Source organism: Equus asinus, chromosome 10 (assembly GCF_041296235.1).
Source record: "Equus asinus isolate D_3611 breed Donkey chromosome 10, EquAss-T2T_v2, whole genome shotgun sequence".
Classification (NCBI taxonomy): domain Eukaryota; kingdom Metazoa; phylum Chordata; class Mammalia; order Perissodactyla; family Equidae; genus Equus; species Equus asinus.
This window is the reverse complement of record NC_091799.1, coordinates 48,063,477-48,089,526: the sequence shown is the minus strand read 5'-3', so window position 1 is coordinate 48,089,526 and position 26,050 is coordinate 48,063,477. Positions and strand designations below refer to the sequence as shown.

Sequence of the window (26,050 nt, the reverse complement as noted above, 5' to 3'; positions counted from 1 at the left end):
GTGTTTGCTAGTCTGTTCTGCTAGAGAGCTGCAATTTTCTGATTTTGTCTATTTATCTCCTTGTCAAGGCTTTGTACACCCGTTCTTTTTTTTCAAGTATGAGGGCCTTCTTGATCATTTCTTGTAGTGGGGGTCTTGCAGCAATGAACTCACTCAACTTTTGCTTATCTGAGAAGGCTTTTATTTCTCCATTGTATCTGAGGGATAGTTTCACTGGATAGAGTATTCTTGGCTGAAAGTTTTTGTCTTTCATAATTTTGAATATATCATTCCACTCTCTCCTAGCCTGTAAGGTTTCTGCTGAGAAATCTGCTGAAAGGCTGATAACGGTTCCTTTGTAGGTTATTTTCTTCTGCCTTGCTGCCCTTAATATTTTTTCTTTGTCATTGACTTTTGCCAGTTTTGTTAGCATATGCCTTGGAGAAGGTCTTTTTGATTGATGTAATTAGTTCTATTAGCTTTGTTTACATGTAATTCCAGCTCCTTCCCCAAGTTTGGGAAGTTCTCAGCTATTATTTCTTTGAGCAAACTCTTTGCTCCTTTCTCCCTCTGGAATACTTATAATCCTTATATTGCAATTCCTAATTGAGTTGGATATTTCTCAGAGAATTTCTTTGTTTCTTTTTAGTCTTGGTTCTCCCTCCTCCTCCACCTGCAGGATTTCTACATTTATGTCCTCTAAATTACTGATTCTGTCCTCCATAATATCAGCTCTATTTTTAAAGGACTTCAGATTTTTCTTTATCTCATTCATTGTGTTTTTCATCTCCAATACTTCTGATTTTTTTATAGTTTCAATGTCTTTTGTGAAGAATTTCCTCTGTTCATTAATTTCATTCCTGAGATCACTTGACTGTCTTTCTGAGTTTTCTTGCAATTTGTTGAGTTTCTTTATGATAACTATTTTGAATTCTCTGTCATTTAGGTTGTACATTTTTGTGACTTCAGATTGATTCCTGGATACTTGTCATTTTCCTACTTGTCCGGAGTGTTAATATATCTCTTCATGCTATCTGATGGGGTAGACTTTTGTTGTCACATAGTAACAGCAAAATCTGGTCACAGATTCCACATGCCACCAGTGAGGGGGGACAGGTGCTGTGTTTTTTGAGCCCTCTGTGACCCCTGGCAGATGTGCCTGTCTATTGGAAGCTGTGCTAACAGGGCCTGTCTGCCTTTGCCTGCTGGCTGCTGCTGCTTCACACATGTATGCACAGGTGCTCTGGCAGGGGTCCCTAGTTCTGGCCAACCAGCTGAGCTGGTGTGCTAGGTGGGAGGGGTGCTTTCTTTTTCACATGTGATCCCATATGCCTCTGCTCTGCATTCACTGTCTGCCCTCCTGGGATGCTCAGCTTGGTGTGGACGCTGCCATGATTGCTTAGCTGCCTCAGTGTGCAGCATTCCCCTAGGCTGGGAGGCAACTCTGAGAGCAAAAGCATTCTCATGGAGGGCTGCCTTTTTCTCCTTCTTTTTTCAGTGTCATGGGCCTGGCACCATGTGAGGTCCTGCACCCCAAATTGCTGCTGCTTGGGAGGGAGAGGAGATCTCCTTACCTCCTTCTACTGCCTCCAGGGGAGTCCATCATTCCCACCTTCAGACGTGTGGCTGTGTGGGATCTCAGATGCCTATTGTGTGTTGTGAATGTCCTCTGTTGATTTATGAATGTCCTTCCCATTGTATCTTAGTAGGGAGAGATTAAGGGAAGACCTCACTCCACCATGATGCTGACATCACTCCCTCTAGAAGTTAGGTTGTTTTCTTTTTTAAAGATTGGCACCTGAGCTATCATCTGTTGCCAATTTTTATTTTCTTCTTCTTCCTCTTCTTCTCCCCAAAGACCCCCAGTACATAGTTGTATATTGTAGTTGTAGGTCCTTCTGGTTGTGCTATGTGGGATGTCACCTCAGCATGGCCCGATGAGTGGAGCCATGTCTGTGCACAGGATCTGAACTGGCGAAACCCTGGGCTACCGAAGCAGAGTGTGCAAACTTAACCACTCCACCATGGGGGCAGCCACTAGGTTTTTTTTGAGACAGCCCTCATGGCCTAGTGGTTAACATTCAGCCCTCTCCACTTAGGCAGCCCGGGTTCAGTTTCCAGGTGTGGAACCACACCACTTTTCTGTCAGTAGCTATGCGGCAGTGGTGGCTCACATAGAAGAACTAGAAGGACTTATAACTAGAATATACAACTATGTACTGGGGCTTTGGGGAGGAAAAAAAGGGAGGAAGACTGGCAACAGCTCAGGGTGAGTCTTTCCCAGCAAAAAAAAGTTAGTTTTTAATCCCCTGTATTCAGATTTTATTGCTATTTTCCATTTTTATTTGTGCTCTTCATTAGGAAAGTAGCATTTTTTATTTATAAAACTAAACTGATATCGTTTCTATGTGGTAAAGTATACACAACATGCTATTCACCATCTTTACGCATACAGTTTAGCAGCATTGCATTCACACTGTTGTTCTACATCCCCACCATCCATCTCCCGAACTACTTTCGTCTTCCCAAACTAAACTCTGTACCAGCTAAACACTAACTCCTCAGTCCCCTCTCCCCCAGCCCCTGGCCATCACCATTCTACTTTCTGTCTCTATAAATCTGACTACTCTAGGTACCTCATCTAAGTGGAATCATATAGTATTAGTCTTTTTGTGACTGGCTTATTTCACTTAGCGTAACGTCTTCAGGCGTCATCCATGTTGTAGCACGTGTCAGAATTTTCTTCCTTTTTAAGGATGAATAATATTTCATTGTACAGATGTGATCGCTTTTATTTTTAAAATTCTTATTATGGCACATTTCAAACATACACAAAAGCACAGAGAATAGCATAACATGCTCCCAGGTACCCATTATCCAGCTTCAACAAACCTGTTTGTCTCATCTTTTCTTCTACCCCCTCCCCCTCCTACCTTTGGAAGCTAATTCCAGAATTATCATTTAATCTGCAAATATTCCAGGATGCATCTAAAAGATCAGGACTCTTATTTAAAAAGTAACAACAATACCATTATCATACCAAAAAACATTTAACAGTGATTCCTCAGTATCATGAAACATCAAGCCAGTGTCCAAATTTCTACGTGATTTTTTATGTTGGATTTGATAATGTGTTCTCATACATGTAACTGGCTATTTTAAGCCTCTAAGCATCTGGGTGGCGGTGGAGGGGGTGGGTCTAAACCAAGATTAATGGGATTTGAGTTAATCAGGCTCCAGGGAAACTTCAGGTACTTGAAAGCATCTTTTCCTCACCTGTCTGTTCCAGGCTCTTTCCTTACCTCTAAAGCACCGAGAGCAGTGAACCAACTGTTCCCTTGCAACTGAGCGCCCTCCAAGATCCAGCCTTTTACTTATTCTTGCTCTGTGTCCTGGATTTGGCCTCTATTGCCCTTCCCCGGGGAAATTTAGTAGCTCCTAGTTTCCAGATAGGTGAGAAGATGGACTCTTGAATGTACCTGGAGCTCTTAACTGCAAGTTGAAATTGAAAGTCTTCTGAGTGAAAAAGAAAGAAAGAGAAAATGACTGAGGGCATGGGAGGATATTGTAAGACAGACCCAAGGACGAGGGTAAAAGAAAGGAATTAACTGAGCAGTTCCTGTGACAAAAATTGGCAATAACCATTCCCTGGGGAGAGGGACAACAGAAAAGAGGAGACTCAGGGCAGGATTTTTGGCAACAATCCGAGGTAAAACTTTCCTCTCCTGTTATTCTGATTGTTTTATATTAAATTAGGATTGCTAGATAAAACATAGGATGCCCAGTAAAAATTTCAATTTCAGATAAACGATACTTTTTAAAGTATACGTATGTCCCAAGGTATGTAGACATACTTATACTCAAAAAGTATTCACCGTTTATCTGAAATTCAAGTTGAATTAGGCATTCTGTATTTTTATTTGCTAAATCTGGTGACCTGACGGTAAGCCATGGGAGCCCAACGTGTGAAACAGGACTTTTGACCTCTTAGTTTTCTTTCTTGGAAGATGGTTGAATTTTCTTTTCTTTATTCACTCTTCTTGTCCTGCAGGTCTACCTAATATTGTATCATTATGTTAAAAAATAGGGGCCGGTCCCATGGCCGAGCGGTTAAGTTCGTGTGCTCCACTGCAGCGGCCCAGGGTTTTGCCAGTTTGGATCCTGGGCGTGGACATGGCACTGCTCATCAAGCCACGCTGAGGTGGCGTCCCACATGCCACAACTGGAAGGACCCACAACTAAAAAATGTGCAACTATGTATCAGGGGGCTTTGGGGAGAAAAAGGAAAATAAAATCTTTAAAGAATAGACCTAGTTTACATTAGCACCAACAGAATAGAAGAGTGTTTATTTCCCTCTATCCTTATCAATGTCAGATATTAGCAGCCTTTTAATTTTTGCTAATCTTCAGGACAAAACGTTTGAGAACTGCTGGTTTAGAGCACTTCTTAAATGAGAGAAGCTTTTCTTTTGGGATGCCTGGAATCAAAGTTCTGTTTAAAAAGAATTTTAAATTTTATTTTATATTGTAGAAATTTGTACAATGAAATGTAATGACTTAGAACACATTAGCTGTTTTTAAATTCCAACAGCGAATTTCCCTGCTACTTCTGACAAAACTGATCTTTTTTGTGCATACTCATGTCAAACTCAAGAATTTCAAATTAGCTTTAGCAAAAGCAAATATTTACATTTAAAAAGAAAACATCTGAACTCAGAACTCATGAAGATAAAAAAGTTTAATAACTGAAGATGTCTTATTAGTTGATGTCACTAACGGCAACATCTAGGTCACATAACTTATATTGACTTAAAACAGCGTTCCCACTAGCTTTGTGCGACCATATACACAATTATTGCAATAAAGGATTAAAAAAAGAAACGCCTAGTCTCCATATTTCCACAAAAAAACTGTTGAAAGAACAAATTTCTGCTCAGTTGTTTTTTCCTTTGTCTAAAAAAAAAGTGTCAGGCACCCCACCCCACCCCACTGCTGGTGACAGTCAACCACTGATTGTTCCTGAATGGAACACAATCATTCGCGCCTAGGAAAACAATTGCAATGAATGGGATCTTGGTCTCTACTAAAAATAAAAAATGGCTAAAAAGAGACTTTAACTTATTTTCAAGTTTTATGGCTGAATTCCTATAACTCCTAACTGGTCAAAATATTGGCAAGCTACTAGATTTTACTTAGAGTCAAATTTACTTCTTTGGTGTCTGCCCAGAAGTGCCATTGAGGCTATTTGTGGCTAGCTTTTTAAGAGACCAAAAGTACCTCAAATGGAATGAGTGTCAACACTGATGTATAACACACAAGGAAAGGCAGGAGAGAGAATTGAGTACTTTTATTTTTTTGAACAACTAAGTATAACCAATTTTTACTTTAAAGTTTCAATATTTGGCAAACCAAAACTGTTACTTCTCAAAATGACCAAAAATACAGCTGAACACTGTCTTTGTATTTTGATGTTAAACCAGGAATTATATATCTTATCAAAATTCTTATCTAATCAACTAATTCAATCAACCTCACCAAATACAATCGCCCTCAATGTAGACATACTCAATGGCCTTCTTTCCTCAAGCTTAACCAGCCCTAGCTAATTAACCCTCTAGAAACCAATACAGCCCCCAAAGTGATAAACCCCTACCCCCAAGCATCCCCAACCACCCAGTCAGCCAGTGGCCGTGATCCAGCAATCATCCATGACACAAACGTCACTGTCGCAGAGACCAATCATCTTTCAATGTCCATTTTTCATTTCTCCCTTTCACTGATAGAAACCCCTAAATTTTAACTGAGCACATGGCTTCCCAGCTAGACACTATATTTCCCATCATCCTTTGCATCTGGGTGTGGCCACGTGACTAAATTCCAATGGGATTGAGTGGAAATGAGGTTTTTCAACGTCCAGGTCAAATCCTTCAGAAAAAACTGTCCACGCCCTCTATGTCCCCCTTTCTTTGGGCTGGAATGTTTGAAATAAAGTGGTGAACCAGCCTTGATTATTTGCATGAGGACAAGAGCACAGGAGAGAGCAGAGCGAAAAGAGGGAAGTGGGCCCCGGGTCGTCCTGTAGAGCAGCGCAGCCCGCGTGCCTTGGGCTGTCTCTTCTGGCCTCAGACGCCAGTGTAACAGGACCATCCAACTAAAACCTTTTCTCTGACGCTGAAGATTTTAGCAAGATGCATAAAGGTTTTAAAATATCAAGCTTCCTCCTATGGTCTGGAAATCCCAACGTGAAGGAAGACAAACAAGCAAAACAACTCGGACACCGAACAACCTGCTCAGCCTCGGTTTCCAATGTAACCAACCCACAAAAGGAGAAGTTTTCCTTTAAATTGTCTGTTTAAAATTTGGTTGGAAAGTAAAGTGGCCTTTCACTACGTATCTGAAATCCTGGTGGTCAATTTTTCTTTTTTTTTTTTTTTTAATGATTTTTATTTTTTCCCTTTTTCTCCCCAAAGCCCCCCGGTACATAGTTGTACATTCTTTGTTGTGGGTCCTTCTAGTTGTGGCATGCGGGACGCTGCCCCAGCGTGGCCCGATGAGCAGTGCCATGTCCGCGCCCAGGATTCGAACCAACGAAACACTGGGCCGCCTGCAGCGGAGCGCGCGAACCTAACCACTCGGCCACGGGGCCAGCCCCTCAATTTCTCTTTTTTTATAAACAATTTAGAGCATGAACTCTTCTCAGTTAAACTAAAAATATCCCATAAAACTATAAAGCCACTGCCTTAAAATGACTTAAACAAGGATAATTATGGCTATTAAAAACATCGTAAATTCCATTTGGTTGAGAGTAGCTAATAAAACAAAACCCACAAGCAAGGTATGACAATAGCTTTGATAAAAATCAGCAGCAAGGATAAACACGCCGATGAAGTCTCACGGTCATCCAGGCCAGATGCACGTAGGCCAAGCTGTTCCCTTGTACCTACAGTTGTGATACAGCGTCTGCCTGTCCCACGAGTCAGACCCCAAGGTGTAGCCAACCACACAGGGGCTCTGGAGGTCTCAGCACTTTCCAAGTCCGTGTTACTCGGATGTTGAAGCCTGCAGTGAACCTGCAGGGACAGAAGCTGGCCCCCAGTATCCCTGTTACAGTCCAGGAAGGTGAAGTCACCTGACTCTTCCTGTGGGAACTCTGTCCCCTTAGAGGTGAGCAGTGGCGAGAGACCAATGAGGAACGTTAGAGTTATGGCCTACTCAAACTGAATCTGGACTGTAAATATGCGTGGAGGAGGAGCCTTTAGCAAGCCCTATGGGCCATGACCACAGACATTTAACACCTGTGGGACGAGTCAGACTGTTATTAAGCCTCAGTATTTTCAAACGGATGGTGAACCAGCTTTGAACTTGGTGGTTCCTGCAGCCCCCGTGCATGTCCTCGAGTTTGGTGAAAGGGATTAATTAAAGCATCAGCCCCAGTTGCCTTGTGAAACTTGGGATTTTCCACCAGAAGCTTCGGTAATGCACTTTGAGGCCTATTTGCAAGAGCTGGTGAAGTGGAGGAATGCAAATGTTTCACTAGTGGGGGAGTCAATTCCGCTCCAAAGTGGGTTTCATGCCATCACCAGGAACGTTATTAGAGAGCCCGAGAATAACTTAGGGACATTTGGTTGCAGCCCATTTCATCAGAAATGAACGTGAGTGAGAATTAAAGGTGAAGAATGAGTTGATCACTTTATCAAAAAATTCGTAATGCCACAATATCTAAATTTAACATTTATTGCCCATAGTTCAAAGTCCTATGATAGCTCTTTCATTGAGCTAGCAGTTGTTTGAGAAGATTGTCCTGGTTGTCATGAGACAGGCTGGGCAACAGACACATACGGAGATAAAAATTTCAAGAAACTATTTTGTTGACTCTTTTATTTTCTCCTAATGTAGCTGAGTAAATTTCTACAGGCAATGGAGCTCTCTAGGAGTAAGTGGCAGTTCTTATATTAAAAACAATACAATGCATGGGCTGGCCCCATGGTGTGGTAATTAAGGTTGGTGCGCTCCACTTTGGTGGCCCGGGTTCATAGGTTCAGATCCCGGGTGTGGGCCTACACCACTCATCAGTCATGCTGTGGTGGCAACCCACATATAAATTACAGGAAGACTGGCAACAGATGTTAGCTCAGGGCTAATCCCCCAGCAAAGAAAAAAAACCCCAACGCCCCCCCAGCCCCGCCACAATACAGTGCAGAGTTAGAATTATGGAGGACTTTGTGGTAGAAACTGTTAATTGCTCCCCAATATCTGGTTGCCCTTTCTTCCACAATCAAAGAATCCCCAGTTTTTAACTAGGTCACATGGTTGCCCAGAATTAAGGCTGTATTTCTCAGCACCTCCTGCAATTAACTATGGCCACATGACTAAGTTATAGCTAATGGGCTGCAGCAGAATTGTAGCATGACAGCTTCTAGAAACCTTTCTTAAAGGATACCTGACACATGCCCTTTGCTCCCTGTATTAGTTAGAATTCTCCAGAGAAACAGAACCAACAGGATACATAGACATCAAAGGCGATTTATTATGAGGAATTGGCTCCCACGATTATGGAGGCGAGGAAGCCCCACAATCTGCTGTCTGCAGATCCTGGAGACGCAGGAAAGCCGGTGATATAATTCAGTCTGAGTCCAAAGGCCTGAGGACCAGGGGAGCCAATAGCATCAGTCCTAGTCTGAGGCAGAAGATGAGAGGAGATGTCCCAGCGAACTCCTCCTTCCTCCATCTTTTGTTCTATTCAGGCCCTCAGCAGAATGGATGATGCCCACCCACTTTGGGGAGGTCAATTTACTTTACTGAGTTCACAGATTCAAATGTCAATCTCATTCAGAAATACCCTTACAGACACACCTAGAAATAATGTTTAATCTGGGCAGCCCACGGCCAGTCAAGTCGACACATAATCTCAACCATCATGCTCCCCTTCATCTCTGTCACTCTTTCCATCCCACTGCTTGTAATGTGGTGAGAGAGCTGGAGCTCTAGCTGCCTTCTTGGACTATGAGGATAAGGACCACACCAGTGGGATGGTAAAGCAGCAAGCCAGAAGGAGTTTGAGTTCCTGGAGACTTAGAGGAATAGAGATCCTACAACATCCCTGGATTACTTACCTTACAGACCTTTACACAAGACAGAGAAATATACCACTGTCTTAAGTCAGCAGTGTTACCATGGAGGTCTGCCTTTTAGTTAAACCTAATCCTTAGTGATACACACCCTTTTCCTTATGTTTACGTGAGCCTTTGTGGTCCTTAGTCAATGGGTCTGTAGTCATTTCATCTTAGTGGTAAAAGGCCAAAGCTTGGTCCCTAGGATCACAAACTCAACACGTTGAGAACGGTGTCTTTCTGTCTACAGCAAGGAATGGAGACGGTCCAATGAATGCCAACGACTTCAATTCTCCAGCTGCTTCAGTTGGTTCCCAAGATAGTAGCCATGAGCTCCATGAGGCAATGCGACTTCATCTGTACTCCGCAGAGAGCATCGCTAATCCAAAAAATGCACCTATCCTTCCCTTAAAGATGTCAGCTCTCTCCTGAAAACCTTGCTGCTAAGGGAAAAAAAATTAGGTGAAAAAATTTTCCACTGATTTTAATGGGAAAAATTATGATGCATTTCCTCCCAATCCAAGATACCCTAAACAGTACTCATAGGTAGAAAAATATATTAACTGAACAATGAAAAGAAGTTTATGCAACAAACAGCAATTAGAAAGTAAATAAGTTGAGTCTGTAGGTAAAATGTAAAGAAGTTTACAGCACTTACCGAAGGAGGAAGGAAGGAGGAAGAAAGACTTGGTAGTGGGGGGGCTGGCGGAGAAGGGGTTCTTTGGAAGGCATGGCCTTCTTTCCGCACCGTTCAACCATTTCTCAACATTTAGGGGGTTCACGGTGATCTTGCATCCAACTTCACTACAAATAAAGTTATATCACAGAAAATACGTTGAGGGCACAATAAAAGTAAATACGTGAGTAGTTCAAAAGGTGTAAAACCAGTGCGTGCGCACAGCCCACTGACGAGTCACGGGACATGCTTCCTCCTCCTTCCTCCACTGCGCAGTGTGCTTCGGGTTCATCCCCACGCGGCAGCCACTCCTCTTCCTTCCATGTGATGTTCTCCGACTAGAAACTGCTGTGCCGAGTAATAAGCTGGTGACTGTGTCTTTGCCTGAAACCATAAAGTCAAAATATTACTTCTTGCAGCATATGGCATTGGGTGAAAACATGGTCATACTGAAAAAAAAAGAAGCCACTGTCTGAAAAGCGTGGAACCGTTCAAAGCCGTAACGGCAGTAGGTCATTAGCGAACGTCTGTGTGCGGGCTGCGGGTGTAGCTGAGGGGCCGGGGCAGGAAGAGGCAGCACCCAGGCCTCCTTACAGGGTCTCACTGGGTAACAGTGAGCGGAGTCCTTCCGGCCGCGGGGGAGCCCGGACTGCAGACAAGCCTCCGCACACCCCGCCTCCCGGGCAGGGCCCAGGGCCCAAACTCCCTCCTGTGTTCTCCTTCAGCCGGATTTGAGGGACTCGGGTGTGTCTGGGCTGAAAGTGTTAGAGCTTCCACCAAGCTGCTGTGGATGTCCCCAGTCGGCGTTCGCTTGTGACTCTTAAAGAAACAGGCCTGAGGCCCGCTCTGACGGCCAGAGTCAGCTTAAGGGCTTGTTTCGTTCCGGGAGGAATCGAGTCGCGTTGGGCAGTGAACACCCCCTGGGAGAAAGAACAGGACGCTTCACCTGTGCCCGCTGCTGTGTCCCCGGTTCTTCTGAAATCTCCCGCACGCCGCGTCTGTTCTTATTCCCCTGGGCCCGCTGGAAGCCCAGCTAGGGGCAGCCAGGGCCAAAGGGCACGGGCTTCGGGGCTGGCCAGAAGGGCACTCGGCTCCCGCACTTCCTCCCCTGACCACATTCAAGTCGTCCCTCCCCTCCCGCCACCTCCCGCAACCTTCCTCCGCCCTCGCGTCCTCCTCGGATGGCATCACGCACGTTCTCTCTTAGCTGACGTCACCAGGCGCGAGCGTTCATCCGCGTCTCATCGGGAAGACTTTCCAGGGCTGGACTTGAACCCTGGAGCGCTCCCGGCACGTGTCTGTCCCTCCAGCGGTTCGGGGACTCTAGGAGACTCTTTCTCTGGCTCTCGCGCTGGCTCCCTGCCGCTGGCGCTCTCCCGGCCATCGTCACCGTCCCGTCGTCACCGTCCCGGGAGGAGGGCCGGCCCGCAGTCGGCCTGTGGACTGCGGCGTGAGCGCCCGCGAGCTACGAGTCCTCCAACGGGCCCCGTGCTGCCAAGGCTAGTGAAGCCTGAGCGTCCGCTGCTCAGGGACAGAGAGGAGTCAGCTCGACCCGGAGGCCAGAGAGACCCCGGCTCCTCCGGGCCGTGACCTGGGGCCACCGCCCTGCCCTGCGGCCCGCGGACTGCCCAACCTGACCGTAGGTACCACGCTGGCCGCTCTGCTGCCCCAGGACTCTGATGCTGGTCGCCGGGATCTCCTCCGGCACAGGGAGGAACTCCCACCCCAGCTCCATCGTCGGGCCGGTGACTGAGCCGGGGCGCTGCCCGCGCCCGTGGAGCCTCAGCGGCGGCTTGTTTTAGGAGAAGAGCAGCGGGACTGGGGCTGGGTCGGGAAGCGCCATGGCTTCTGCAGAATAAACTGCCATTTTTTCAGAATCCTCCTCACCCCTTCCTCTCATCTGCAACCTGTCAGATTTTTTTATATGCTAATCTTTGATTCCTCTAGAATTTCTCTCGGTGTTTGGCGAGGGCCTTAGGGAGCCCAGACCCAGAACGCGAGCCTGGTTGAGAACGTGGAGAGACGCAGGTCGCTGGAACTCGCTGTCGTGGGAAACAGCGGCCACTCGCCGCCGGGGCAGAGGGCTCGCGGGCAGCAGCGGCGGCCGCAGGAGGCAGCCCGGAGGAGCCGGCGCCCGTTCTCCTCCCGCTCGGCTCTCCCCCAGCGCCCCCGCGGGCACCACCGGCGGGCAGCCGGCCGGCCGAGAGAGACGCGCTCGGCGTCCCAGCCCAGCGTCGCCGAGCGAGCGCAGGACGGCTCCGAAGCTGAGACAGTAGCCTAGGGATCCGCACGTGGACCCTCACATATTAAATGACGTATGTATTTGGGCCTGTTTCTAGACTCTGTTCCAATGACCTATTTCTCCACCAACACTAACTTCATTTTATTACTGTACTTTTGTACATTTTGGCATCTGGTAGGACTAGTTCCTCCTTGGTTTTCCCCCCAAAATTCCTGGCTATTCTGACACGTGTTTCTATATTATTATATTATATGTAATATATAGCTATATTTCTATGTGAATTAGAATTAACTTCTCAGTGACTGGAATCTCATTGAATTTCTATGTTAATTTAGGGGACTTGAGAAGTTTACACTAATGAGATTTCTTATCCAACTTTTATCTTTCAATTTATCCAAATATGTCTTTGAGTTCTCTCAATAGAGTATTATGCTTTTATTCACGTAAGTATTGTGGATTCTTAACTTTATTCTTAGGTATTTCCCCTCCAATTCATTGCTAATATATAAATTCTATTTTCCCTCATTATATTTTCTCCTGGTTACTATTTGTATGAAAAACTTGATTTTTGCATGTTAATTTCATAACCAGCTTCTTTGTTGAATTCTACTTTTTTTTTTTTTTTTGAGGAAGATTAGCCCTGAGCTAACTCTGCCAATCCTCCTCTTTTTGCTGAGGAAGACTGGCCCTGAGCTAACATCCATGCCCATCTTCCTCTACTTTATATGTGGGACGCCTACCACAGCACGGCTTTTGCCAAGCGGTGCCATGTCCACACCCGAGATCCAAACCGCGAACTCTGGGCCTCCGAGAAGTGGAAACTGCGCACTTAACCGCTGCACCACCGGGCCGGCCCCCAAGTTCTATTTTTTCTTTAATTGCTTTTCAATTGATTTTCCTGTTTTGTCCAGGTATAAAATTAACGGTATATGTTATCAGTAATAATAAATTATTCCCTCCTGTCTTCTATTTTCACTATTTTCTTTCTGTTCTCTGATTCAATGGCTGCTATTGTAATGGGTTGATCTCACTCTTCATTCGCCCGGTGCAGACGTTTTTGTTAGAGACATAGATTTAATTTTCTTAAAGAATAACACACGCTTTCCTATTGTATTAGAAGTTTTGTAAAGTCCATAAATTGATTTTTAACTTTTCAAATAACTTTGAGGAATCTATTGAAATGATCACGTTTTTCCTCCCTTGACCTATGAATGTGGTGAATTATTCCAGTAAATATTCTTAAATTGTTTCACTTTTACATTTTTGAAATAAATCCACCTGGGTATGGTTTATTATTCTTTTAATGTGTTGCTGAATTCTATTATGTACATATATACACAGACACACACACACATTCACACGAGCAAGGTGGGGCTCTGGTTTTCTCCATTGTACCTTCTCTGTCCTGTTTCTCATGTTTCGCCATCAGTGTTATGCTGGATTGGTTGGCGAAATTTGGAATATATCTTTCTCACTGTATGCTCTGAAATAACTTAAACAGTGTTAAAGGCTTTCATTCCCCAAATATTTAATAACATTCATCTCTCTGGGCCTGGAACATCTTAAGATGGTAACTGGAAATTTCTCAATTTCTTCTTAGGTAATCGGTGTTTTTAGGAGGTCTATCTCTTTAATGGTTAATTGGGTAATTTATTTTTTCTTAGAAAATAATTTTTTCCCTAAATTCTCAATTTTTTTCTGAGAGTGGAGAAAACTATTCTTATAGAATTTCTCATTTTCTTGGCAACAGCGGTATGCACCATTTTTGAGTTGGGTGGTGCCTCTGGATTGGGGCAGTCCTGGGGGATGGAGAGGAAGGGCAGGCTGAGCAGGTGGAGCCCTCCCCGCTCCAATCTCTCCCACCTCCATTCCGCCCTGGCCGCTGCCCCGCTTCCACGGAAGCAGACCCACTTTACATTTGGAGTTTCAGCTTAAAGATTTCATTGGGAATTCGGTCACTAGAATAAAAGCCTGAAAAATCACTGACCAAGAACTGTGAAGTTGAAATAATACATTTGTTTGAATACGTATAATAACATGAGAGTATGCCTGGCCCCCGAAGGAGTTTATCCATTCTGATCATTTTCGCTTGGGGGCCTTTAGGAATGGGTTCCTATATGGTATAGCGCCATAGCAATAATTGTTCAGAAAGACTGATGACCTAGGTCAATGAGAAAGTTCCCATCTTGTCTCTTCTTGCTGTTAATGCATCTTGTTCTTTTTGAAAGCATGGGCCAGGAGAAGGGTGACTGACTTTGAAAGGCAAGGAATGTGAAGTTGGAGGGTGGGAGCAGAGGTAGCCACTGTTCCTAGAGAAAACAAATCATGCAATTTCTCACTTAACAATTACCTCAGGATCATGTAATTTGTAATAGAAAAGGACATGGCCATCATTACTCAGGGGGAAAGGAAGTGAGTAGAGGACAGCCAACACGAAGGGGCCCTTTTTCAACTGTTTCTCTGCACCAGACTGATGTCAGGCACCCTGGGGAAATACAGTTAGCTTAGCAGTGTCATCATTATTCCCAAGGTATTTTCAGAAATATCACATTCTTTCATTGCTGGAATAGACTAGATGATGCTCTCGACATAGTTTAGTACCTGCCAGCTGGGTAATGCTGGGCGCTCTGGGCACAGGACGAAGAACTGGGGCTGTCTAGGCTGGAGGGAAACAGACTCAGGGACCAGAAGAACTATCGTCACACATCAGAAGGAGACAGATTAGACGCATTTCATGTAAAGGCATGAAGCTGGATCAGGACTGGGAGCAGCTCCTGGAGAGGATATTTTAGCACAAGGCAAGGAAGAATTCGCTAGTAGGGCTGAATGCGACAGCTCGAATCTAGAAGTACTGAGTTCTTTGTCACTGGAGGTGTCCAAGCAGATGCTGGCGACTGGGGCCAGGGGCCGTGGAGAGGAACTCCATGCACCATGTAGGTAGGATTGAACGAGCAGACCTCTGAAGCCATCGTCAGAAACGATGCTCCTGCATGGCTGGGCAAGTGTCTGAAGTTCGCTTGAGTGGCCGCTAGATGTCACTCCTGTGTATTTGCAATAGCAAGATTCTTTACCAGTGCAAAGTGGAACTGGGGAACACGACTAAGAAAAGACAGTGGAATTTTATTAACTAAATGTGCATCCTTATCTTATGCAATTCATTTTTAATAAGTATAAGAAAACTTAAATATCACTTGAAGCAAAAATTTCCAAGATCTATTCTCAAAATTGGATTCACTTTCTAAATTCTCTTTTTAAATGTCTTCCAATGTTCTCAAAATTTAATATGTTGCCATAAAACTGCTTCTATCCATCCACTTCCATCTCTGAATCGTTCACCTGTCTTCTGTGTCTGTTGTTCTAGAGAGGAACTATGTCTTGCTCTTTTCTAGATGGCACATAGCACCGTGCAGCCTTCATAATACTACTGCTAATAATTACCGTTTACAAAGCACTCATTTCTAGTATCTTATCTAATCCAAGTAAAATCGAGTGGTTAGGTTTTAAAATATGAAGAAACAGCTGAGAGGAGCTGAGCAACCTGCCAAGGCCGTAGGTAAGAACTGCTTCCCAGTTCTCATTGTGCTGAACTATGGGTGTTCAGGAAACGCTGCAGACTTTCCATCTCCGGGGCGTTCACAGTGTGCTCTACCATAGAGCAGGCTCTGAGAGTTCTGGAGCAGAGAAACCTGTCACGCCGCAGCCCCAAAGTCTTCAAATGTGTTTAACCCTTTCTTCCTCCCTTCCTCCCTACTTCCTCTCTCCTTCCTCCCTCCCTCCCACCCTCTTTCCTCCCTCCTTCCTTCCTCCCTCCTTCCTTCCTTCCATCCTCCTTCCTTCTTCCTTCCTTCCTCCCTCCCTTCTTTCTTCCTTCCTCCCTCTTTCCTTCCTCCCTCCCTCCTTCCTTCCTCCCCAGTCCCTTCCTTTTTTCCCTTCCTTGCCTTCCTTTCTTTCTTACCGTCTATGTATCTACCTACCTATCATCTATTTTTTTTCAGAATGTGAGTTATTATCTCTCAGAATACTAGTATTTTTATTGTGAATTGCTATAAGTGAAAAATATCAAATTCAAGCTCTGTACACCTTCTTGAATTTAATTTAATTTACCAGGAGCATTTCATAATCTGCAGTGCAAGAGGAAAAAATCCCCTCAATTTTCTCACAGCTAGAAAGAAATTCAGTTTATCAAAATAGATTATTCCCACCCAAAAGCTCTCTATGTGGAGAACTCATCTTTGTCTCTTCTTAGCACTTCAGGCAAACTGAATCTAGTAGACGAAAGCCCCAAGTGAAAGTTCCACTTCCTCCTTGTACCTCTGACTCTCCTGGTGAATGCAGGAGGGGCGGCAACATGGCTGGGAGAGCCATCCCCTCCCCTGCAGTAACTCCGCAGCTTAGACACTAAGGGCCATCTGGCTTGCTCTAATGTGCCTGTCTCCTTGGTTTAGCATGTGTTCAGGACGCCTTCATACGTTCAGTTAGAGTATTTACTGCCTGGCATCTGTTAAAGCTGTTACACATATAGTCAAAACTTAGGAGATACACTCTGAAAAGTTAAATATTCCCCGAAAAGGGACTTACGGGCGAGAGACCATTCCGGTTATCTTGACTTGGCTTTTGAGTGGCAGCCATGACTGGAAGTCCTATGTTACACGTCAGTGAGAACCACAGACGACCCCCTACATCACTGGCTGAAGTATTTCTGAGCCACCAGGTTCCTCACAGCGGCCTTCACATACTTGTCCTCAGGGTATAGATGATGGGGTTGAGCATGGGGGCCAGCACTCCATAGACGAGGGGGATGAGCTCATCGGAGAGGTCCTCTTTGTCTGCCCTCACAAGGCCCTTAGACTTGGGCTTCCCGTACATGAAGAGCTTGGTCACACAGAAGATGACCATGACTGTGAGGTGGGAAGAGCAGGTGGAGAAGGCCTTTTGCCTCCCCTCAGCTGAGGAGATCTGCAGGATGGTAGCAATGATGAACACATAAGAGACAAAAATGAACAGAACTGGGACCCCCAAGAAGATCACATTTATTACCCCCATGCTGATCACGTTGATGGAGTTGTCATCACAGGCCAACTTCAGGATAGCCAGGATCTCACAAGTGAAGTGGTAGATGACATTGTTCCCACAGAAGGCCAGCTGAATTGTCAAGGATGTGTGTACCACAGAAGCAGCACCACCAATGTCCCAGGAGCTGACAGCCATGGGCACGTACGCAGCGATCAAATGCCATCAAGCCCAGAAGCACACACTCTGTGGCTCCCCTGGCAAGGGAGAGAAACATCTTCATGGCACAGCCTAAGAGGGAGATGGTTGCCTAGGGGAGTCAGGAGGCCAACCAGGACCAGACGGGTGCAAGAGGTGGTGTAGCAGATGCCCAGGAAGGAGAGGTTCCCCAGGAAGAAGTACATGGGCGTGTGCAGGTGGGAGTCAGGGGTGGTCACCAGCATGAGGACCCCATTGCCCAGCAGGACCACCAGGTACATCAGCAGGATGAGCACAATGAACATTTTCTCCAGCGTTGGGTGGGCTGAGAGGCCCAGGAGAATGAACCCCACCACCGGGGAGGTCCAGCTGGCTTCTTCCATGTGATACCCCTTCTGTCATCAGCAAAGTACAAAAGCAGCACGTCAGGTTTTCCTGAGAGGAGTCCCAGGCATCCGGTATGTGGTCAAGTCCGTGCTGCATAACAGCAAAGCATATGTGCGTAAGAGAAAAATAACCGAGGGAGGCAACAGGGGAGTCCTCAGCTCCTAGATGGGAGGAGGTCAGAGCTGGAACAGAGCTTACAAGGGAGCGGCACTGGGTGAGGACCTCAAATATTCCAGCCATGTGCGAGGAATTCTCCAACGTTGCTGCATCCTCTCGTGGCCCATAAAAGCAACTGAGGCCTAGGGAGGGGAAGTGGCCCATCTGAGCCTTCTGAGCCAGCCGGTGCCAGAGACAGGACTTGAACCCAGCAGAGCTAATCTCCGGTCAGGAAGGGCTTTCCCTCTGCATTATGATGAATGGCTGGACGATGCTGTGAACTATTTCTCTTTAATGTAAATGGATAGAAATTTCATTTAATCTTTCTTAGATTCTCAGGCAAACCCCCAAACTTAGAACTATCAAATTTTCAAGCCTCTTTAAACTTTGATTACATTTGGAAGGGGCTTGTATAAAAGTGTTAATCCACATCCAGACAGACACGCCTGGGCGAAGGCTCAGCCATCAGGAGGATTACTTCTTCAGTCTGTCCGCCATCCGCGACACAAACCTGACTGTGGTCTGCCTTGGGATTTGCTTATTTTAGATACGGATTGATGGCAATACATGGGGTGGTTCCCACAAGGGGAAGAACTTTATGAAGTCAACACTTCATGAAGTGACTTAGCCCACACGATGGCATGACAACTGGGCGGCTCACTGACCAGTCAGCTCAGTTATTAATAACCACACTGCCTACACTCGTCAGATAGGAGGGTTTAGGACAGTGACTTCTAATCCCATTCCGTTAGCATACTGGTGAAATTCTTAGCCAGGGGGGACCAAGGAATGTTCTTCCTCTGTCCTTTTAAGTTATTATTATATTCTCGTGTAATATTCTGGCTCTCTGATGCCATTCTTGTGTTCCACACAGGCAGCTAGCTTATAGGAAGGCCTGTATGCCCTTGTGTGGCGGATTTCTGGTCTCCCAGCTGCAATTGCCCAGACTCTAAACTCAGAAACCTCATTGATGGTATTTCTATAGCTCCTTCTTAACTGCAATGGTGTGTGTGTGTAGAAGTGGGTGGACGATGGGAGATGAGTGGTTAGTATTAATGAGCATCTACTCTGTGCCACAGTCTTTGGAACACACTATGGAGAAGATATTGTCACTCAAGTTTTATAGATGAAGCAACCAAAGCTCAGAGACGCTCAAGATTTTGCTACGTGGGGTTGAATGCAGAGCTGGGGTTGGGTGGTAGGCCCCAGCTCAGAGTTCCTTCCACCAGGCAGCTGTCTCACTCTCTTGGTGCAGAGTTTTGAAAGAGTCCGTCTCTCCAAACCCACTCTCCATATCCTCTGATGTCTCGTTGTCCAGCATGCTCCCTTCTCAGTCAGAGGGTTTATGTCAGACGTGTCGTCAGGCAGTGCAGCTCCCGCCTGAGTTGAACCCAGGGTTTCTCAACCTCGGCACCACTGACATTTTGGTCTGGAGAATCCTTTGTTGGAGTGGGCTGTCCTGTGCACTGCAGGATGTTTAACAGCATCCCTGGCCTCTGCCCACCAGTTGCCAGTATCGTCTGCTCCCCGAGTTGTGACAACTAAAAAGCTCTCCTGACATTGCCAAATGTTTCCGGAGGAGAGGGAAGTGCAGGACTGTGGCCAGCAGAGAACTAATCCCGGAGAGGTCTCCTTGTCTGCAGTCAGAGGCCTCACCGTACTTCCTGCGAAGCCTCCGGCCCTTTTCCCAGCCCGCAGCCCATGGGGGACGTTTGCTCAGTGCAGGCCCCGCTGGGCGCCCAACTTGCCTCACCTTCCTCCCACTGGCTCTCCCAGCCCCTCCAGAAACTCAAAAGTAAACACCACAGTCAGTGTCACAAACAAGATTCAACAGTGACAAGGACAGGCTGTGGCTGCAGAGGCCGAGGAAAGTGGCTTCTGTTAGAGCAGCCATCCTGTCCACTCCTGTCAGACAAATCCTTGCCCACAGAAGCTCCTGCCCACAAACAATGCGTGTGGGCCTGAGTGATGCCCAGGACTTGACCTGTGTGAGAGCTGCATCCACGCAGGTCTTCGTGCCTGTCGTGCAAAAGTTGCCGAATGAAAGCTGGTTCAATTGGAATGAAGTGAACAGCTAGGAAGACCTTGCACACTGAGACCAGAGCTGTGGGGCGTGCCCCGCCCGTGACATGGATATTCTGTGTAGCTTGAGCAAGTCCCTTCTCCTCCCAAGGCCTCAGCTTCCCCACATGCATCATGAGAAGGCTGAATCAGGGGCTTCCCAGGGCCTCCCAGTTCTGTCGTGGACTGCCCGGTGCTGTGCTGGGCAGGCAGGGAGCGGTCCTTGGTGAAGGCGACTGCCCACTCCTTTGTGGGGGCGGGTGTGTGTTAAGGGGAGATCTGAGTGCTTGGTTTCCCATCAAGAAATGGTCAGCAGGAAACAGAGCTGTGTCAGGCTCTGGAGGGACTGGGGATGGAGGCAAACAAAGAGCTCTGACACCCACAACCCGATGAGAGGAGGGCGGGGAGGCCGGCAGGGAGAGCGAGGAGGAAGGAAGCTTTGACCTCTGCGGCTGCATCCTGCAGGTGTGGTCCCTCCACATGTCCCAGGGACCTGGTCTTGCTGTGGTCTCGTCCCTACATCCCTACCTGTCCCGGGAGCCAGCAGGAAAGTGAGAAATGGGAGGCAGTGCAGTGTGGCCAAAAGAGCTGCATAGCCTCTCATACAGCCTTTCTGGAGAGCCTTGGCCTAGAAAAAGGAGAAACCTGAAAAACCTGCATACCTGTCGCCTCAGCAAGCCCCGCTCCGGGAAATAAGCCCGGAGAACCAATGAGAGCGGAGGGCCAACATCTCTCAACAAAGGCGTCCGTCACAGCAAAATTTGTGAGTCAAGGTAGGGAACAAAATAACCGTCCACCAACAGACGCCTAAGGAAATTATGCCATTTCATGTAAGGGAATATTAGGCAGACGTTAAAGTCAAGTTTCTATTTTTACACTGTAATATTATTACATTACAATGATAAATTAATAGAGAATGCAAAATTGTATATACTGTTATGATCTCAATCAGGTAAATGACATGTGTGGATAAAAGTGACTGGAAAAACTATAGCAAGATCAATAGGGGGAGGGCTCCTCTTTGAACCTCTTCAGCATCACCAAATTTTCTATTCATACAGTGGGCGCAAGTTACTCTGCATTCAGGGGAAGAATCTCAGCATTATAAAAGGAAAGTGAGGAAAAAGGAAAGAAGTAGCCACAGACTGGGAGTCAGTTGAACAGGGTGCAGGTCTCTGCTTGCCTGTCCGCTCACCCTCTGACTCCGAGGAAGGCCCTTTCCTCTGAGGGTCTCTGCAGGTTGGGGTGGGAATCCTGCCCAACTCCCTCCCAGCTCCGGCTACATAAGAAGATGGAGTGGCAAGGGCAGGGCAGGGGCTGGACAGTGGCGAGCCCGGAGAGCGCGAAGGACTGCCTGGCCTTCCTCTCGGCAGCTCCTCCCTGCTCCAGTGCTGGCTGCGGGAAGGATTCCTGGAGCAATTTAAAGTCTGGAACGTCAAGTGTGCCCAGGGTGCAGGCCCTCAGCATATCTAGGGGGTCCAGGGACCACACCTCCCTGTCCCAGTCAGAGGCCCTGACTGGGTCACGGCCAACTGGACGTGGAAAGGAGGGCGCAGCAGAGGCTGGCTTCCTCCTGAGCTTTTCCCAGGTCTCAGAGAAGCCAGCACTCGCATCAGGGACAGAGCAAACGTCCCCAAGTTGAAGTCCTAGACATTCGGAATGGCGGGGGGGCGGAGGTTGCTAGGACAGATGCTTAACAAAAAACCAGCAGCAGAATTAGCTACATTCATTGAGCTGCCCCCACGTGCTGGCCACTGTGACAAACACTTTACACACATTATATAAATTCCATAAAATCCAGTGATACGTGTGTAGTGAGTATCTACTTCTAGTTTTCCCTGGAGATTGTATTATTATCCCCATTTTTTTATCTGAAGGAACAGACCTTAAAAGTTAAGCAATTCACCAAAGACCACATGTCTTGTGAATGGCAGAGCTGGGATTTCAATGTCAATACAGCTGAGTCTCTTTATCATCATTGATAGCAGCAGCATCATCATCACCATGATTAGTGAGTATCACTTGTACTTGAAACAGAATTTAAAAGATATAGAAGAATATGTAACAAAAATTAAGTCTTTGTCTCGAGTCACCCGGTAATTCTCCCTCAAGGCAATTTCTTGTATTTTTTTTAGAGGTATTCTAGGCATATACTAATAAGTATTTTGAAGACAAATTTAGCACAAGCACACTGTTTTAATATCTTGATTTGTCACTTAACAGTATACATTGGAGAGAGAAGATCCAAGATGGCGCCGTGAGTAGTCCTCTTTGTCTCTCCCCCTTCGAGTCTACAATTATTTGGACACTTATCGCTTGACAAAGGATATCCAGACAGCATCTCAGGACGTCTGAGAGACCCACGCGACTATACATCGGAAGGCGGATGGACTTTCCTCCGGGAGGATGTGGAAATAGGTGAAAACTCTCCGACCCCGACGAGCAGCCTAGTACCTGCAAGCGGCTTTCTTCCAACGGACGCCCCCAGAGGATCTACACACATCTAGGGCAGGAGCGAGCACACAACAGAGGAGCGACGGTGGAAACAGGTGACCAGAACCCTACCTAAACCCCCCGCAATTACTCCTAAACGCAGAGGGAAACTTTGGAGTTGCACACCTGAGCCCGCGGGGAGAGTCTCTCCCCGCCATTGGCAGGGAGTCCCCGCCGGGTGTTCGCGGCGCCCGGAGGGTCCCAGAGAGAGTCGCTGAGGGTATGGAGGTCTCCCAGCTGCCGTTGCCCGCCCCGTGGGACTAGGGATTGCCGGAGATCTCGGAGAGGACCGGGGTTGGGGGAAGTTTCAAAGGCCGGCTCTGCGACCCGGACGGGAAGCGCCGGAGTTCCGCCCGGGCAGCAGACAAAACTCTCTGTCTGCCATTAGCAGAGGGGCCACGCCGAGCATTCACGGCTCTGGGAGAGGCCCAGAGAGAATCCCAGAGGGCGGGGCGACCCCCAGCTGCCGTTGCCCGCCCCGTGGGTCTCGGGATAGCTGGAGATCTCGGAGAGGACTGGGGCTGGGGGGAGTTCCAGAGACCCAGCTTCGTAGCCTAGGGGGAAACCCTACAGGCTCGCAGCAGCCTTAGGGAAAGCCTCTGCACAGCACCAGTAGAAGGCACCCAGCCATCAGCCACAAAGCTGGAAGACCCCAGGGCAAAAGCAGCATAGCTAGGTGAACTAACCACAGACTGTAGACGAGTTCAGGAGCTATGTCACAAAAGAGTTTGATACGATAAAGAAGAACCAAACAGAAATATTGGAAATGAAGAACACAATAGAGGAGATTAAGAAAAATCTAGATGCTCTGAACAGTAGGGCCGATAATATGGAGGAAAGAATTAGCAATTTGGAAGATGGCAATATAGAATTGCTGCAGGCAGAGGAGGAGAGAGAAGCAAGACTAAAAAGAAATGAAGAAACTCTCTGAGAATTATCAGACACAATTAGGAGATGCAACGTAAGGATTGTAGGTATACCAGAGGGAGAAGAGAAGGAGAAAGGGGCAGAAAGCCTATTCAAAGAAATAATGGCTGAGAACTTCCCAAATCTGGTGAGGGAGATGGATCTTCAGGTGACAGAAGCCAATAGATCTCCAAACTTTATCAATGCAAGAAGACCAACTCCACGCCATATAGTAGTGAAGCTAGCAAAAGTCAACGACAAGGAGAAAATACTAAGGACAGCCAGGCAAAAGAAACTAACCTACAAAGGAACCCCCATCAGGCTATCAGCAGATTTCTCAGCAGAAACTTTACAGGCTAGAAGAGAGTGGAATGATATATTCAAAAATCTGAAGGACAAAATCTACAGCCGAGAATTCTCTACCCAGCGAAAATATCCTTCAAATACGATGGAGAAATAAAAACTTTCGCAGATAGACAAAAATTAAGGGAGTTCATTGCCACAAAACCTCCTCTTCAGGAAATCCTCAGGAAAACCCTCATTCCTGAAAAATCCAAAAAAGGAAAGGGGCTACAAAACCAAGAGCAGAGGAGATAAGTAGAAGGACAACAACAGAGAGTAGCAGCTCTACATCAGAACAGATTAAACCATGGGACGAGAAACAAAGGAAACTGAAGAAAAGTGGAAAACAAGACACAAAATGGTAGTGGTAGGCCCCCACATCTCAATAATCACTCTAAATGTAAATGGATTGAACTCCCCAATCAAAAGACACAGAGTGGCAGGATGGAGCAAAGAACAAGATCCAACAATATGCTGCCTCCAGGAAACACACCTCAGCCCCAAAGACAAACACAGACTCAGAGTGAAGGGATGGAGAACAATACTTCAAGCTAATAATGAACAAAAGAAAGCAGGTGTCGCTATACTAATATCAGACAAGGTAGATTTCAAAGCAAAACAGATAAAGAAAGATAAAGAGGGACAGTATATAATGATAAAAGGGACTCTCCACCAAGAAGACATAACACTTATAAATATATACGCACCCAACACAGCAGCACCAAAATTTGTAAAGCAACTCTTAATAGAACTAAAAGAAGACATCAACAACAATACAATAATAGTAGGGGACCTCAACACACCATTAACACCAATGGACAGAACATCCAGACAGAAAATCAACAAGGAAATAATAGAATTAAATGAAAAATTAGACCAGATGGACTTAATAGATATATATAGAACACTTCATCCAAAAACAGCAGGTTACACATTCTTCTCAAGTGCACATGGAACATTCTCAAGGATTGACCATATTTTGGGAACCAAAGCAAACATCAATAAATACAAGAGAGTTGAAATAATATCAAGCATCTTTTCTGATCATAATGCTATTAAACTAGAAATCAACTACAAGAAAAAAGCAGAGAAAGGTGCAAAAATGTGGAGACTAAACAACACGCTTCTCAACAAACAATGGATCATTGAAGAAATTAAAGAAGAAATCAAATTTTATCTGGAGACTAATGAAAATGAGAACACGACATACCAAAACATTTGGGATGCAGCAAAAGCAGTCCTAAGAGGGAAATTCATCTCAATACAGGCCCACCTCACTAAACAAGAAAAAGCTCACATAAGCAACCTCAAACGACACCTAACAGAACTAGAAAAAGAAGAACAAACAAAGCCCAGAGTCAGTAGAAGGAGGGAAATAATAAAAATAAGAGCAGAAATAAACGATATTGAAACAAAAAAGACAATAGAAAGGATCAATGAAACAAAGAGTTGGTTCTTCGAAAGAATTAACAAAATTGACAAACCCCTAGCCAGACTCACCAAGAAAAGAAGAGAGAAATCGCAAATTAATAAAATTAGGAATGACAGAGGAGAAATCACAACAGATACCAATGAAATACAAGAGATCATAAGAGAATACTATGAAAAACTATATGCCAACAAATTGAACAACCTGGAAGAAATGGACAAATTCCTCGACTCCTACAATCTCCCCAAACTGAATCAGGAAGAAATGGAGAATCTGAACAGGCCAATCACAAGTAAGGAAATAGAAACGGTAATCAAAAACCTCCCCAAAAATAAGAGTCCAGGACCAGACGGCTTCTCTGGAGAATTCTACCAAACATTCAAAGAAGACTTAATACCTATTCTCCTCAAACTGTTCCAGAAAATTGAGAAAGATGGAGAACTCCCTAACACATTCTATGAAGCCAGCATCACTCTGATCCCCAAACCTGACAAGGACAACACAAAGAAGGAGAACTACAGGCTGATATCACTGATGAACATAGATGCAAAAATCCTCAACAAAATTTTGGCAAACCGATTACAGCAATACATCAAAAAGATTATACACCATGATCAAGTGGGATTTATACCAGGGACACAGGGATGGTTCAACATCCACAAGTCAATCAACGTGAAACACTACATCAACAAAATGAAAAACAAAAACCACATGATCATCTCAATAGATGCAGAGAAAGCATTCGACAAGATCCAACACCCATTTATGATAAAAACCCTCAGTAAAAACAGTATACATTGGAGAGTTTTCCTGGAAAAAAAAAAACATACATAGGGCTGCCTCATTCTTTTAATTGGCTGCATTTATTCATTGTAAGGATGTACCACGATTTAATTAGCCAGTTGCATGTTGATGGACATTTAGATTTTCCAATCTTATGCTATAGTCAGTGCTAAAATAAATACCCTTGCATATTTATAATTTAGCACATGTGGTCAAATATATCTGTTTTATGTAATTTGTAATTTTGATAGATATTGCCAGGTTTACACATTCCTGTC

The 26,050-nt window shown here is 45.7% G+C and overlaps 2 long non-coding RNA genes and 1 pseudogene across 3 annotated transcripts; 1 reads left to right on the top strand and 2 right to left on the bottom strand.

Annotated features, from left to right (window-relative positions):
- Positions 1–6,431: 6,431 nt before the first annotated feature.
- Positions 6,432–11,185, bottom strand: LOC106846514 (uncharacterized). The gene is made up of 3 exons (XR_006533337.2): positions 10,961–11,185; positions 9,748–10,149; positions 6,432–9,532 (listed from the first exon to the last, which is right to left on the bottom strand). It is a non-coding gene; the product is annotated as an uncharacterized lncRNA (long non-coding RNA).
- On the top strand, positions 11,168–13,311 carry LOC123289398 (uncharacterized). Of its 2 annotated transcripts, XR_011506354.1 has the most exons (3): positions 11,168–11,404; positions 11,713–12,080; positions 12,637–13,311. It is a non-coding gene; the product is annotated as an uncharacterized lncRNA (long non-coding RNA). The 2 variants fall into 2 exon arrangements; XR_006533339.2 differs by lacking the exon at positions 11,168–11,404 and having other exon boundaries at positions 11,604–12,080; positions 12,753–13,311.
- A 3,377-nt stretch (positions 13,312–16,688) lies between these two features.
- Positions 16,689–17,598, bottom strand: LOC106836205 (olfactory receptor 2S2-like; annotated as a pseudogene).
- Positions 17,599–26,050: the final 8,452 nt, after the last annotated feature.